Consider the following 16,749-nt stretch of genomic DNA (forward strand, 5'->3'; position numbering starts at 1 on the left):
AGAAACGAAATGAGGCAACTCCGCTGGCGCTGCCTCAATCCTCACCGTTTTGGCTTCTCACATTTCCTCTCTTGTTTCCTAGAATGCCTTTAAAATGGAAACAGAAGCTCTGTTTCCAAACCTAGCGAGCCACCTACCCAAGCAGCAATTTAAGGCAGGCATGCTCTTCATCTGAGAGCTGGTCCAAGGACTGGGCGGCATCATTATGCTGGCTTCTAAGATTGTGGACAAGTGCTAAGGAGGCATCATCCTTGGTAAAAGAGCCACATCTTGGATTGATGTCTGCAATTACATCTGCAAGACGTATTTTTTTATTGTTTGCTCATCTGCATTGTGTCTCTGAGATGTCTCCTGTCAGATGTCATATAGACATTAAGAAGATGTCTGTAAGATGTTCAAGACGTATCTCAGACGTTTCTCAGCTGTTTTTTCAACAGCAGATGTCCAGATCTTTAGCAGACATCTGACAGACATACCAGTGCTATCTGGGAAGATGGTGTACATGTTAACTTGTCTGGAGCAACCCATTCAATTGCGTATATATAACACGTGCTGTTGCAATATCATCTAATACGTACGCTAACTTTAATTTTGCGTCCATACAATACGCCTATTTTGCATACATATGATTCGCCAATTTTAGCGTACGTGCATATTAAACGGCAATTTGTCTTATTAACCTAACAGTATTATTTAATTATATCTGTTTCCTCTTCATGTACGTTTGTAAATGGCTGCTCGCCACCGAGGTGCACGCAACATTGGCGTATCATACGCACACAAAATTGATTGTTTGACGTACATTTTAGACGATATTGTACATAGCAAGGCTAACATCAAACTCTATTAAACTCCATTATGACTCAGAGTACTGTTTGTGTGGCTATTGTGATTCAGTTTAGGAATTTTGTTTTGAAACAGAGCGACGGTGTGTCCTCCTAGTGTTTGAAAGAGCTTTTGAATTCCAATGGTTCATTCTAGCATACACAGCAAGGACACAACCCGACACAATGTGTGAGGCACACAGAAGAAGCTAAAACACATTGCCAGAGTTCAAAAAGACACACACACACAGTGTATTTCCTCTGTTTGCGTTTCACACTAATGTCAACAAGTTTTCATGCAAACGGTTGTGAAAGTTTCACGAAGATAACAGGGAATGAGACAAATTAAGCTTAGAGAAAAGGCGATGTGGACTAAAAGAAGAAGAAACTAAAGGAAGATGAATAGAGAGAAGCCGCTCTGTGTGTGACAGTGTTACTCTGCTGCAATGGAGTGCAACTATAGATCTTAGCAGGACACCTCTAATTGCACATTGTACTGTTTATATGTGTGTGCGCGCGTACGTGCATGCGTGTGTGTGTGTGTGTACGTGTGAGGGAGGAAGCATGTGATGAGGTGCACTGAAGTAGAGACAGCACTAATTACAGTTCCCACTGTGTCCGTTTCAGAGTACTGTGCTTGTGTTTTTAAGGCTGTGTGCTTTAAAGTCTTTAGTATAACAATGTCCGCTCTGTATGTGTGTTTCTGACAGAAGGTAAAATCTGTGAAAGGTTCGGGTCTGGCCCTGAACTGCTATTTCGATACAGAACCTAAAATAGAAAAAATGAATAGCAGTGTTAGGGTTATTGCAAAATGTATAAAGAGATAATATCCTTATTCAAGAAAATATATTTCCTGTCTATGTTGATAGAACACTTTTTATCGCATGTAAACACTGGTCCACAAGCACTTCCAGTTTCATTTTTATAAAAAAAAAAATTATTGTATAAATTAATACATTTCAAAGATATTTGTTTAACATTTTGATTTGGTTATGTATATAATATATATATATATATATATATATATATATATATATATATATATATATAATATACATGTATATAATTACGTGTGTGTGTATATATATACAGGTATATATATATATATATATCTTTTCAGTTCAGTATTCTTTTCAAACATTCTTTGAAGTGTTTAAAATACTGAAAGAGGGAATTCTTCTGGACCAACGTTGTTTACGTTTTCTGATGTGGTCTGTGTATCAATATTTTATATCATTTAATATATTTTGACATATATCAACATAATTAATACTAACATAATATTAATATACGGAACATCCAGAATAATACGATTATAATACATTGCAATACATTGAAAAGTACATAAGGAATTGTCACTTTTCATATATTGAAAAATACTTGTTTTATTAATGTATTATTGAAGATGTATTATTTAATACAGCCAGGGAACATATTAATTTTCAGTTTTTCAGAATTCACTATTTATAGGTTTGTGTTTAGGTAAAACATGTTTGTTTCATTCTCTGATCTAGCAAAATTTCAAAGAAAAATATAGTTTCTGTTTGCACTTATTTGCAAACAATGAAATGCTGTTTTTTTTCAAACCTCAAAAACTGTAATGAAAACAAGTTCACGTTCACTCTTAAGCAAAACAACAATAATATTTGTACCTGTATTTAGAAAAGTTCAAGAATATTTTATTATGTGATAACCACGATTTTTAGCACATTTTTCATGCGTCTTGTCATCCTGTCAGTTTTTCACATTGCTGTTGGATGACTTTGTCACTCCTGATTTTTGATTTTGTTGAAATTTAACAGACAATGGACTGGAATTGACACGATGCATCTAGAAATGCTGATTTAATGAATATTTGGAGTAGTGTCTTATTAATTGTGGCTGTATAGGCAAGGCAAGTTTATTTTTTATAACACATTTCATACACAAGGCGATTCAAAGTGCTTTACGTTAAATGATTGACGGATAGAAATAAGACGTATCTTTAAAATGCTTATTATTATAGATCACAAATACTTTCGATTTTAAGAAGCAATAAAACAGCAATAAAATTGATAAAAAACGTGTGTGTATATATAAAAAGAATGTGATATTAAGACTAGATCAGTTTTACAGTGAAGAGTTTTGCAAACTGTTCATGAACTGTTCTGTAAAAAATCTGCTGTTGCGTGTATCTGTTTTGTGTGTCGGCGTGTGTGTCTATGTGTGGTTTGTGTTCCATTCAAGTTATTAAACACCACAACCCCAGTGGGACTCTTCCTCACCACAATCCCAATGGGAAACCAATCCACTGTGAGCTCAGCACGCTTTGACACCTTCAGGGCCATGCAAACACACGTACACACACGTTCACAATTCACCCGTGACCATCATGTGGAGGGCAGGCGCTGGTGTGTGTCCTTGTCTCGGTTTCTGGCAAGGCCTCCTTCCCCTCCCAGTGGGGCTGTTGAAGGTGTGTATATGCGTTTGTGTGTGCGGACAGTCCTGCTTCTCACCGTGTGTGAATACGAGTGTGTGACCGTCACGCCACTCGGCGAGTTAAATCTGTTCCTTCTCGACGCTCCATACGCTGTATGATGGATGGACTGCTTTTCTAGCTCCGTTTTTTCTGGCTCTCGTCTTTGTCTCACTCTTCTTCTCATTCGTCTCCTTCAGAGCTCCTCACTTCGCCGTTTCTGTAGTGCTGAGAGATGAAAAGATTTCAGTTCTTTGTGAATTATAAAATCCAGAAGACCCACATTCTTACACCCAGTCTAAGCCGGATGCCAAGCAAAAAGAGACAATAGAATGTATTCGAACCCTTACATTTTGTCCACACCGGACGTGGCGCGGTGAGGTGCGACAATCCCATTAGAACAAAACATGTGTCATGTCGCATCATGCCAAGCCGCGTCGGTTGTAGACACAGTGTTAGAAATAAAGCTACAAAATGCCATAGAAGACACATTTCTGACTTCTTAATAACTTTTCTGACGCACAAAAAGCTATTTAAATGTAAAAAGATTTTACAACTTATAAAAAGTTAAGAAATTGTTCTTTAAAGAATCTGTGAATTTTGAAAGGGTAGAATCTTTAAGAAACCTTTATTTTTTACAGTGCGCATGAATCATTTGTTAATTTATTAGGGATATTTGCTACGGCAAGCATCACCGTTACAAGTGTTGAAGAACTAATTGATATATCTTTCTTTTTGAATAATATTTTACTTTTTACTTGACTTCTTTGCAGAAGACCCAACCCACATTCAGTGTTCTATAAAAATATTATTCCCGGAGCAAAAACTCAGGGATGAGCTAAGAAGTAGCAAGTATGGATTTTGGTGTAAATTGTTTGAAAGCAGGTGCAGACTTGACCAGCAAAATTCACGATTAATGCAATTTGCTGCACTTCCATGACATTAATTTTGGTCCCTCAGGATGAGTTTTAATATACACTGACATTTCTAAAATTCAGCCGCATATAAATTTGTGAGAGATCCAAGTTACTTAATTACACTATTAGCTTAAAGATGAGCTATACGAATCAAAATATTACCACAGATTCATTTGAAAAGTTAGGCTATGGACAAAACTAATATTTTTCCTCCAAAACATTCATGTTTTACACAGAGCCGTGTTTTAGTTATAGACATGCACAGATGGCACATTTACCAAGCCAACATCAGCTCCCTATTAGACTGGCAAGACGGTCTTATAAACATGGATAAGTAAACCATTTTCAGAAAAAAATCAGGATTCAAATAACTGGAGTGTCACATAGCTCATAAACTAGGGATGCACGATAAATTATCGGCCATATCGGTATCGGACGATAAATAGTGATTTTTAATGGTATCGGCCAATAATGAAACGTATGCCGATATGTTATAGCCGATATGACAAAAATAAATCCATTCCTCTGGTTAAACTTCTTCAGCTTTACGCTGCTCACAGTTTAAATATAGTATAGTAATGTCTTTCTGTTGTGATCATTCCCTTACTACTATAAGCAAAATGTAGGTACAGAATGTATATAAAGTATTTATAAATGTGTAAATTATAGGAACAGAAGCATATTGTTTGAATCAAACTGTTGTCAGAATGCTGTCGTTTTCTAGAACTCTTAGATATGTGCCTATAAAGAACGTTTTCTGGGTTGCTCTGGAAGAACATCTATAATTTATTCACTACATAAAAATATACCAGAAAAGTTTGAAGGTTAAAGAATCATTAACTAGTGTAAAGTAGGCTTTTTTTAGGGGAAAAAAAAGAGAACAAATGGTCACTTTGTTTTCTGCAGTCTTGTTTTCAAATAAAAGCATATGTCTACTTTTTCCCTTTTGTTTCGGTCTTAGGGAATTTTATATTAATATCTAGATACTGTATATCGGCTATATATCGGTTATCGGCTTCCAGTGTTGAAGAATTATCGGTTATCGGCCAACAATGTACATATCGGTGCATCCCTATCATAAACTATCTAAATTGGTTGAAAAATGTAAATAATATTGTGTTTCATATCCAGAAATAAGCAGATCTCCCATTTATTAGTGTTTATAGTCTAATATGGTACCCTCATTGACACATCGCAGCAGGTCTTGTGGTTTTGATGGCACCAAATGTTTATACTTTTTGGTGAAATGACGGCTTACTCACAGATGACTCACATATAAATGCACATTAAGCTGCGATAAGAGAGAATATTCATGAGATAAGAGAGAAATAGTTCCTTGGGTTATAAAAGAATACATGTGCTGTGCTTTGTGATTTCATTTCTAGTCAAACACACACCCACATACACACACGGGCATGATGTTGGCCCTCAGGCCTGTACTGAACAGCCCAATAAGCGGCTATTAGCTGAAGTAGGGCCGTTTTTCTGGATAACAGACCTCTGTAATGTACCGTACACTAAACACATTTCACCATATCCTCGAGTAATTCAGTACTCTCCAATAGGATGACAGCTGTACACTCGAGTAAAGACTTGATGAGGCATACACCTATTGTTTATACCTCCTAGAACAAAGACCGAATAGGGAATTCATGAAGAATAAATTGCGTCCACAGATACTAGGGTTTTATTACACATACTTTCTGTTTTGTTGTGTTCAATGCCCAGTACGCTTAGTGATGCAAAAAATGAAATAAATGTGCCGAACGCAACTTGCATGCCCCTGTTTCTGATCTTGTGGAACATTTCAGGGTGTCTTTTTTTTCCTAAAATAATTTACTCACATTCTTGTCTTTTCAAAAGTGTATGAATTTTCTTCTTCTGCAGAATACAAGAGAAGATATTTTGAAGATTGTTGGTAACCGAACAATGGCTGTAGCCATTGATTTGCATAGGTTTTACATCTGTATATAACGGTACCGCCATTGTTAGGTTACCAACATTTTTCAAAACATCTTCTTTTGTGTTCTGCACACAGTGACCTCCATGATACAAAACCACTGAGACATTTCTCAAAATATCATATTTTGTGTTCCACGGTGTCATGGTGGGGAAATAATGCTGACAGATCCGTTAACAGGTTGCAGTTTCTGAGAATTCATGTAGCAATGTAAAGCATATTTTTTCAATGCCAATAAATCTACGTTTGAGTGAGAGAGAGAGTATTTTGACATAACAAATGCAAAACATGACCCTGATACCGCATACCCCAATTTATCTCTTTCTCTCTCATTCTGTCTCGCGTGTGAAAATTTGAACCATAGGGAAATCACACAGACCAGACGATTGTAGTGTTTTCTAAAATGTGGTCTACATTCATAAGTGCAGGTCTGTGTCAATTACACGCCTCTGTCTTACTCCCTCGGAAACCACTCATAGAGTCAGATTTTTAACCAGAGGGATGAACATTGCAGATTTTAGGAAACATAGCTTGTACCATGATATACAGATTAAAAACCTAAGTAAACTGATTGTGCAAATGCATTTTTAAATATCATTCAAATAGGATTCAATGTCATTTGCAGTTTTTGTATGGCGTATTTTTTTTTATCAGTATCACTGAGTTCAACAAGTTTGAAATATCACCTACTGTACAACCATGCATTAGAAGCTCAGCGGTGGACCGCTGGAGGCTTGTAATGAAAGGGTTTGTTATATATTATATTGTGTTATTTTCTTAAAATAACCAAATTCAAAGTTTCAATTGAAAGTGCCATCAAAACGTTTCATAAACTTTTGTCACACTTACGTTAACATTTATGCAATGAGCAGATGCTTTTATCCAGTGCTTGAACTAAATCATGTCTTTTTAGGGGTCTACACCATGGGATGATTTTTCCTATGTGGGATAAAAAATCTTAAAACTTATCATAAAATAGTTTTTAATAGAAAATGTTATTTAACAATATATATTATCTTCTGAGTAACCATTTACACTCCTGGTTGGCAGAGGGAATTTACATTAACTCACACAGTGGCACATGGAGTAATATTTACAATATCTTATCGACACAAATTTTGTATTTTCTGAGGGATTCCCCCAAGTCTATTTTTAACCTCTTACAGGGTCCCTAATGCCTTTGGGTTGTCCCAGATCCCCCGAGCTCACCCTATATTAAAAAAACTGCTTTTATAAAGTGACTGACGGTAAATCTATCAGTAAGTGTGTTCCCTGGGAATGCTCTACCACTGCGTAAGAGAAACTATGATCACACAATTATTATAAAAACTAATAAGTATATAATAATTAATAATATAAATAATGAATTGATACCAATTAATAATTAAAATATTGGTGTAAAATAAAAAAATTCTATATTTGAATAATTTAAGAACAAAATATTGTATTTCAATGTATTTGCTAAATAGTCACATAGGGGGCAAGACAATCCCATTCATTATCTCCCAAACAAACTTCTATAATAATCCCTGTATATTGACAGCTCTAATAGTGTTATGCAACAAGTTTAAAAACTACAAATCTAATTAGCGTCGCAATTAGTGTAAATATTCCTCTCAGTGGCCTGAGTGTTTGACAACATCTGCTATGTTCTGGTTGCCCTTTGGCGATATAAACTTAATGATCTGAATGGCTATTTAAAGGACACAATAGTTTGCTCCAAAATAAACACGCAAAATATTCAGTCTAGTACAGTCTGTTGACACAACTGTTTTTCTTAGACACACAGAAATCATAATTATCTGATAAGGCAGATGGTAGTCAGTCCAGTGGTGGTTATCCACATGTGGGAGCATGATCACACACTTCCAGAAATACACACACACACACACACACAGTGTGGGATCACTATCTCTTTGGACAGGCTGTCACAATTCCAAGCATAGTGGTGCAGCTGTCTATGGCTGACTGGACAAGGACTGAGGGATCACAGCTGGACTACGCTCGCGCACACACACACACACACACCTCCTTTCAACCCCTGAAACCCCAGAGACTTTCCAAGTTTGGCTGTCTGACTGTCTGCAACCCCGTCTGACTGCAAGAAATGAAGAAAGTGTGCGTCTGGTGTATGTGTGTGAATCTGATTTGCACAGTCCAGTTGTCATCTAAACTCTTAGTCTAATGTGTCTGTTCATTAATTCATCTTTGCGTCAGTCTATCTGGAATAAAAGCAGGAGGATTTACAAACAGACATCTGGAATGCAAAAAATCCAACTAATTCTTGGAGGTTGTTGAGGTGCAGATGTGTAATATATTTGTTTTTCTGTAAACTTCCATCTGGCAAAAAAAAGGCTGTTTTATACATTTTTGTAGCATAATTTGTTTCCATATACATAGACCTTAAAATATTTTTATACGTAACGGAACAGTTTACTGAAAAATGAATATTATGTCATCATTCAATCACCCTGAAGTTTATTTGTTTTGATGAAAAACATGGAAAATGTCCTGTTGAGCACAAAAGAAGATATTTTGAAGAATGTGTCAAAGCACCTTTGACTATTGTCATTTCTCCTACTATAGTGCCCAAGAACTGTGTGGTTACAAGCATTCTTCCAAATATCGTTCTCTGTGTTCATCAGAACAAAGACATTTATTTGGATTTTGAACAACTCAAGAGGGAGTAAATCAGGACAGAATTGTCCTGATTTACTCCCCAGGACTCACATTTTGAGTAAAACTACAGTGAACCACACTGTAACTCAAACGTCTTTGTGGGGACCGGTCAAAAGAAAAGTCCCGCTAACCTGAACACTCAGATTTAAAAAATCTTTAGTATACTATGGTATTTGCTATAGATAATTGTAGTGCCCTTGTAGTCAATTGATTAACTGTGGTAAATAAAAAAAATACTATAGTATCTAGGACTTCAGTTTACAGCAGTTTCTATGTTAAATACTATAGTATTGTATACTAATGTATACATTTTTTCTTTTTAAATAATATATTATTTTATACTTTTGTATATTATAGATAGAACTTATAAAAATTTAACGGCCCTTATTTATCCATCTGTATGTAACGTTAATTTCACTTGTCAGTTACCTGCACTATTTGTGTGATAAACTGCACTGTGTTTTTTTAAAGATGACAACAGTAGTTGTACTTGTGCTACAACTGTTTGGCCTGTGCGACAACATTTTAAACCTCTGCAGCACCAGTGCAATGTGCAAAAAAAGTAAACGTACAGCCCTGCGTTAGCTAATACAATTTTATTGTAATTTTATGGCGAGATTTTGCATCACTTCCGGCCGTAGCTGTATCCCTTCTAGCCACAATAGGGAACCCGAGGTGTATGTGGACAGAAATAGCTCATTCTAAGGTAATAAAAACCTAGCGCTTCATTATGTAAGGTCTTTATACACCTCTGAAGACATAGTTATGTATATTATATTACATTTCTGTCAATAGATCCTCCAAAAAATGACACATTGGACCTTAAAGACTATTTATAAATACCTTCAGACACAAAACAGCAAGTTAATTTGTCTCTTTTTGCGGCGCTGAAAGAAATACTTTTCAACCAAACAAAAGACAGATCAATCATAATGTGTCACAAAACATCACACGTACTGACAGCCTGTCTGAAACATCATCTTGTAAACTTCTTGTCCAATCAGATTAGAAGACAGAAATGAATTGTTGCATGAACATCAAATATGTTTTGATTGGCTGTGAATGTGTTGTGTCTCGCTGAATTTCTACGTTGAACAAATTACGTGTCTCATACATGTCAAATCCTTCGTCACATAGCGCTTGTTTCGAACACAGTTTGTTTTCATGAACAATCTACAGTTAGGTGACCTGGGAAGGGATTTTGCTTTGGGAGTATTGTAGGATGTATTGTCTACAAAGTCCTTAAAGTGACTTTTTACTTTAATATTCGTGAGCTCTTATTTCAGTAGAAGTTTAAAATCTAAAAAACCTTAAATAATTTTGTTTGAAATGGTCATGCAAATTTTTTTTGTCTAACCCTTGTGTGTGGAATCTGGCTGAGTGTGTGCGTATGTGTGTGTGTGTGTTACTGACAGGTGTGTGCAAGAGGCCGTCACACATCGGTGCTTCCCCCTCTGTCTCGCCACATGAGTCCATCCCACCTTCTATGTTTCAACTTCCCTCTTTCTCTGTGTGACTGTAAGTGTGTGTGTGTGTGTGTGTGTGTGCGCGTGCGTGCGTGTGTCTTGTAATTATTCCTTACCTCTGCCGTCCTGTGTGCGTCACTCTTAATTGTTTCCCAGGCGCCGCAACCCGAATTGAATTCAGCACAAAGTTCCTCCCTTCAAATCCTCTGTCATTCACAGATCCCAACACTATCTCCCTCTTTACACCCGCAAACACGCACTTGCCGACCTTTTCTCTTTGTAATTAATTACCTGAGAATAAGCGCCTTTGGTCTCTCACGTATTGTGTCTAATGCAAAATTGCTTGTGTTTGTATTTTTGGTGCCTTTTCGACGCAGCTATTTATATATTTACTTTCCGACTCTGACCTGGTAATAGCTGCGTTTGTTTACCCATTAGATATGGTCTCCCGTGGCGGCAAAATGAACCGTGAGCATGTCGTGTCTGTGGGAGGTGTTGGCATGCCGGTCATGAGCCTGTCAACGGCAGTGTCATTACAATCCGAGGCATACGTGTGAAATTCACCAACAGAACGCGTCCCCTATCAATCCCAAAAGCTTAACAAAGGCCCGTGCCCATGTTCTCCTGTCACTCTGTTGCCCGGTCATTAGATGGTTATGGTGCAATAAACGCTCCATCTTACTGTCTCACTGGGACACACACTAAACTTGGTCTCTGTCTGAGTTCGAGACACGCGAGGTGAAACCCGCCCAGAGTTCGATGTCAACAAACATTCATGCACACATAAAGGGATGGTCGACACAAAAATAAAATGATGTCAGCAAAACCTATACATGTCTCTATTCTGTGAGACACAAAAGAAGATATTTTGAGAAATGTCTCAGTGGTTTTGTGCCCATACACACTAGAAAAAAAATATAGGCTTGGATTGACACGAGGGTGAGAATATTCATTTTTGAGTTAACCATCCCTTTAAGACGTTTTGATCAAAGGCAGTTTATCAATATGCTGTGTGTTGGGAGGCAAAACATTTCTAGGATAATTTTGGGTTTTTGTTCTTATTGCATATTTGACTGTTATTCAAATGCTATGTTGGCAACTAAGACGGATGTTTAAATGAGATGTACTCTGTGCCTACTACATAACCTGTGTTAATGGTTATGTAATTATTCAATAAATAAACATATTTAATAATTACTTCAGGTGATTTCGTTTTAAGAATGTTGAGATAATTGTTAATAAAAAGCCCCAAATTTGTTTTTTTCCAGTGCAGTCTTTCATGAGGCCGGGCAAGCTTAATCGAATTTATGTGCTGTGTTATTGAGCTTTGAGCTTTAATTGCAACGTTTCTGTTGCGCTTATGATTTATTGAAAATGGCCACTTTGGACAAGACGAAATACAAAACGAGAGTTCGTGAAGAAGTAGCAAAAGTGTCAGGGCAGGTTGTGTGTGCGTACGTGAGTAAGGTGCTCATGTTTAAACCCCTGAGCTTCATTATATCTTGATGATTTTGCTTCAGTATAATTAAGTGCAGCCCGGGTCCTTGCTCCATGCATATGCACGCACACATATATGCACATGCGCTTAGGCAAGAAAGAGCCACAGTGCCATCTATTGATCAGACAGCCTGTGCTCTCTCTCTCTCTCTCTCTCTCTGGGTGTAGGGTGCAGAGACAGGCTCTTCCATCATGTTCCTTTCGTATCAATAACGGGGAGACAAAGCAGTGCTACTTTGCAGAGGGAGCTTGTTTGTGTTGTTGTGAGTCTATGTGTGTGTGGAGACAAGAGGGCATATGGCTGGGAAAACACTGAGAAAGTGAGTGAGTGAATGTTTCAGCATTTTGGAAGCAGAGGCCCCGGACTTCTCAAATATCTCAAATAAATATGTTTGGATGTGTCACGCTGGATAAATTTTGGAAGATAGACGGGACAAAATACCCTCTCTCTGTCTTCTTTTCTTTCTAACTCTTAGATTCTCAACATTTTCGGGCTGTCTACGCTAAGATTGTTTAAGCTGCAGAGTGTTCGGTAACAAAGAACCAGTCAGATGAGCCTGAGGTTAGGCTTCAGCAGCAGTAAAATTAATGCATTTCTTTGTTATCCCATTTACTTCAACAGAAAGGTATGTTTAAATTGACTTTAAATGAGCTACTTAAAGGCAGAATAGGTGATCATGTCCATGTTTTTTGTCATGCTGGTTGGAAATCTCTTTACATCCTGATAGCAATCAAGAAGTATAGTGGTCAAATCATATTTGTATAATTATATATCGTCTGTGAAAGGTGTAGGACCAAAAAAAGCGAAATAACATATGGATCATGAAAGAGGAAAAACACAATAACATCAGTTAAGCTTTTACACAATTGAAACAGCTTCGGCAGGTAAAGCGTCTGAAAGACGATACCATGGTTGCTCTCTTTCTTTTGGACAGGTATGTACATGCTTCGAGAAGAATTTAATGGATTTAGATTGTCATTCTTTACGTGGATTTACGAAATACATTCATGTGTTTGGAGGAGGCGTAGCTTTGGATGGTGAATCGCATAGATGGGGGGAATTATAATTTCAGTGCTAGCAGGCTAAAATTAGCGCCTTTACAAATCAACCACTCCACCTTTAAAGGGATAGTTCCTCCGCAAAACAATTAATTCTGTCCTCATTGACTCACTGTTTAGTTTTTCCAAACCTGTGCAAATTTTGTTGTTCTGGTGAGATATTTGGAAGAAGGTTTGAAATAGTTTTGGGGTACTATAGACTTCCATAGTAGTGACAACTACTATGGTAGTCAATGGTGCTCCAGAACTATTTAGTTTCCCACATTCTGTAAAATATCTTCTTTTGTGTTCAATAGAACAAAGATATTTACACAGTTTTGAAATGACAAGAGGGCGAGTAAATTATGACAGAACCATCCCTTTAAGAAACATAAGCATACATGTTTGACGTTTTCTTTATATGACAGATCTTTCAATAAGAAGCTAAATTTGCATTTCATAACTTTAGCTTTTATATCACTATCTCTGTTTGAAACATAAAATTGTACCAGACACGCTCTAATTTTAAAGATGTTATTATAAGCTTAGCGTTTCAAATTGAAGGTACGGTAAGTGATTTTTTATGTCCTTGGTTAATTAATATTCGTTACATTTAATGAAGAAAAGTATGTATTACAGCTTTTTTGTTAAAGCTATTTTTTAGACACAACATGGCAAGCCAACCCAATCTCATAGAATTCTTAACTATTTTAAGATTCGTACAAATTTGTATGTTTACTTTTGCGCCAGTTGCAGTAAGGTTAGGAGTGGGGCTTTAATATTGTTCTAGTAACTGTACATTTTTGTATGATTTACATTGTGCGAATTCGTGAATTAATTGTGTGAATTCCCGTGAGACTGGTTGGGCAAGCTAATAATTGAGTAATTTATTTATTTTGCTTAAATAGTCGAAAAAGAAACCAGAATGTGCTGTTATTTGATGTATATCATCACCCTTTGATCCAAATAATGGCCTAGAACAAACTGTTGTGTTATTAAGAATGGAAGATTCCATACATAACGTTACTGTATATATGCATAGATTTGAACTAGTGGTGATACGTGCACAGTTTTTTATTTAAAAATAGGAGGAAGTGTAGGAGGAATGACTCGTCCGTTTTAAATAAACATAACACATGTTCTAGGGAACACAGACAGTTCTATAGTTGCTGCTGTCAGAGGTCAAGATCGGGGGCATCAGCCAAAAGAAACCCTCAACATTCTTATTCACATCTTGCCATAAAAGAATCTAGCAAGTGCTGTACAGACTCCAAAAATCACTCTGTACAAAAACAGATTCTTTTCCCCCAGTTAATGCACACTCATGTTTTAACACTAGGATGCTCCCAAGGCAACCGTAGATAACCAAGTCAAGGTTAGGCCCCTTATCCATTTTGGTTATCGAGAGACCATCAGAACCGTGAGTGGATCCATTTAGCCTTTTATATAGCCATGCCTGCACCCAAGAGAGAGATGATTCGAGAGATGGATAGGCAGAGATGGGAAAAAGAAAGATGACCGTTTACCACAGCCAGTCCACTTTAGGGTCCTACATCATGCCATACACGTCACACCATCTAATGGCGTGTAATAATACCCTGAAGACTTAATGTCCTTAATGTGTGGGCTCAGCAGAACGGATCTCCAAATGGTTGCCATATGGATCCTTCCAATCCAGATCGAATAGACGTTATAGTGACCGTAGTGAATGGATATAAAAGTAGGAGATTAATTCACATATTTCATTGCACAAAAATATGTAGTGCAAAATGAGTCTTCAATATTTTTGGTTTCCTGTGAAAAAGAAACCGTAAATTTGAAAACGGGATACACAAGATGTGCACTCAATCTAGGCCACTACATAAAAGTCACATACAGCTATACATATTTATTTAAATTCCTAATTTTTATGATGGTGGCATTAGAAAGGAAGAGTCCCTTAAATGAGAGCATGAAGGTCACGTCCATGGTCCGTGTGATTTAAAGGCCCTGAGCTGTCACCGCAGAGATGAAGTAGCTGCTAAGGATTGCCGTCCGTTTAGTGGCTAGTAATGTTCAGTGTGTGGTCATCCTTACTGCTGTCGGGTTCTATCATGTCCTTTTTCCTTCAAACCCCAAGTGCTTACTCCATTCACCCCTTCTTATCTACCCATGACAGAAGTCTAGAGTGTACCTCAGAGAGACCACTTCACCCGGACAAACACACACACAGAGGATCTCCTCGCTCTAAATCTAACCCCCTCTGTGGATTTGCCATTTTCCATTCTGCCTTGATTCGAAATGTCTGTGGGGAAAGACTTTGCACTTCACTTTCTTATACTCTTATCATATCTTCATATCTTTATGTGTTTGTTTATGTTACAGAGGGTAAAGGTCTGAGGATCTTCAGTACCAAAAATCCTGTATTGAAAACCCATTTTTTCTGTACATTATATTTAATATACAGTGTGTATTTCTATGTATCTTTAATTATAAAATATATCATTCAAATATAAAAATAATCATACACTTCAAGGTGTCACAATATTCCAGTGATACCAGTAACCATGATATTTAAACCACGGTTATAGATACCGTTCTTATTTTACACATAAAATAATATAAATGATTCAGCACATGTTTAAACTTTTGCCTTAAGAGACACAAAGGTTACACACTCTTTCTTTTCACATCACCACACTCATATTTTCTGTGTAATTCATTGGCTTAAATTAAACAAAATAAAACAAATTAAAGGTGACTGATAGTACCAATTATTTTCCAACAGATATTGTGATAATATCGTCATCATTATTTATTTGGCCACGATAATCATGTTGTGAAAATCTGATATCGTGGCATCTATTTCCAATGCATTGCTTGAGCCTTCTTGATAAGAAAAATCAAGGTATATATTTAACGTAAACATATTATTTATTCCATTTCATATTTATTTCGGGCACACTAACTAAGAAAATGATAAGAAACACATTTTATTCCAAAAATGTCATTTTCACAAATCATGTTTTGAACACAATACATAAATGTTGATGTACATAACTTGGAAAATAAAAACCGACTAGGCCTATCTATAAATCTGTCTTTACTTCCGGTAGACCTCATCAAAGAATCACTGTTTCGTAATTTTAATGTATTTTAATACAATTCATATACAAATAAACAATTAACAATATGATAAATCAAATATAAAATCAATTGTAACATTATAACCAAACATAGACCGAAAGTTGACTTCGGGACACGCGTGTGCATCCGATGAAACCATTTTACATACATTAATATATATTAGAGAGGTGTTTCTACTGCCTCACATGAGATGTTTAAAATCATTTGTCACACTGGTATACGGATTCGCAGATTCACCCCTTGGGAATTTTCTGCCAATAAATTCCTTCTCCTGGAGTGAGATCCAGAAGTATTTTAAATTCTTGTTGAAGTCCTGATGATCCCAAATGGAGGGCTCTTGATATTAAATGACACATTAGATGATTCTCAGTGGTGATGGCCCTCTGATCTTGGCACGTGTGTCTTTATTTTTAGTGTAATTTCTGTGAGACGTACAAGCACTTGAAGTCCTGATTAGCTGTTGCACTCTGCACTGTCAAAGTAAAATTAATTGTAATTAATTCCGAATGACATCACATGCATCTAGATGTCTCATGGCCGCTGGAATATATCAAAATCAGGTAAATGCCCTGAACCAATGAGCGAATGATGATCCTTATAAAGTCTGTTATAAAGCTAGAGGTTTTAATTCCTTTAAAAACGTGTAGGCCTATGTTTCCTTATGAAGTAGTTGTAAAGGCAGGGTCTATTCTAAAGCTCATGTTTTCAGAATGTCATGTTTGGAAATTGAAAGAGTTCGAAATCTGAAGGGAATTTAATTTAAAAACTATATTTTGACAATTTTGGA

This window comes from Triplophysa dalaica, chromosome 2 (genome assembly GCF_015846415.1).
Source record: "Triplophysa dalaica isolate WHDGS20190420 chromosome 2, ASM1584641v1, whole genome shotgun sequence".
NCBI classification, from domain to species: domain Eukaryota; kingdom Metazoa; phylum Chordata; class Actinopteri; order Cypriniformes; family Nemacheilidae; genus Triplophysa; species Triplophysa dalaica.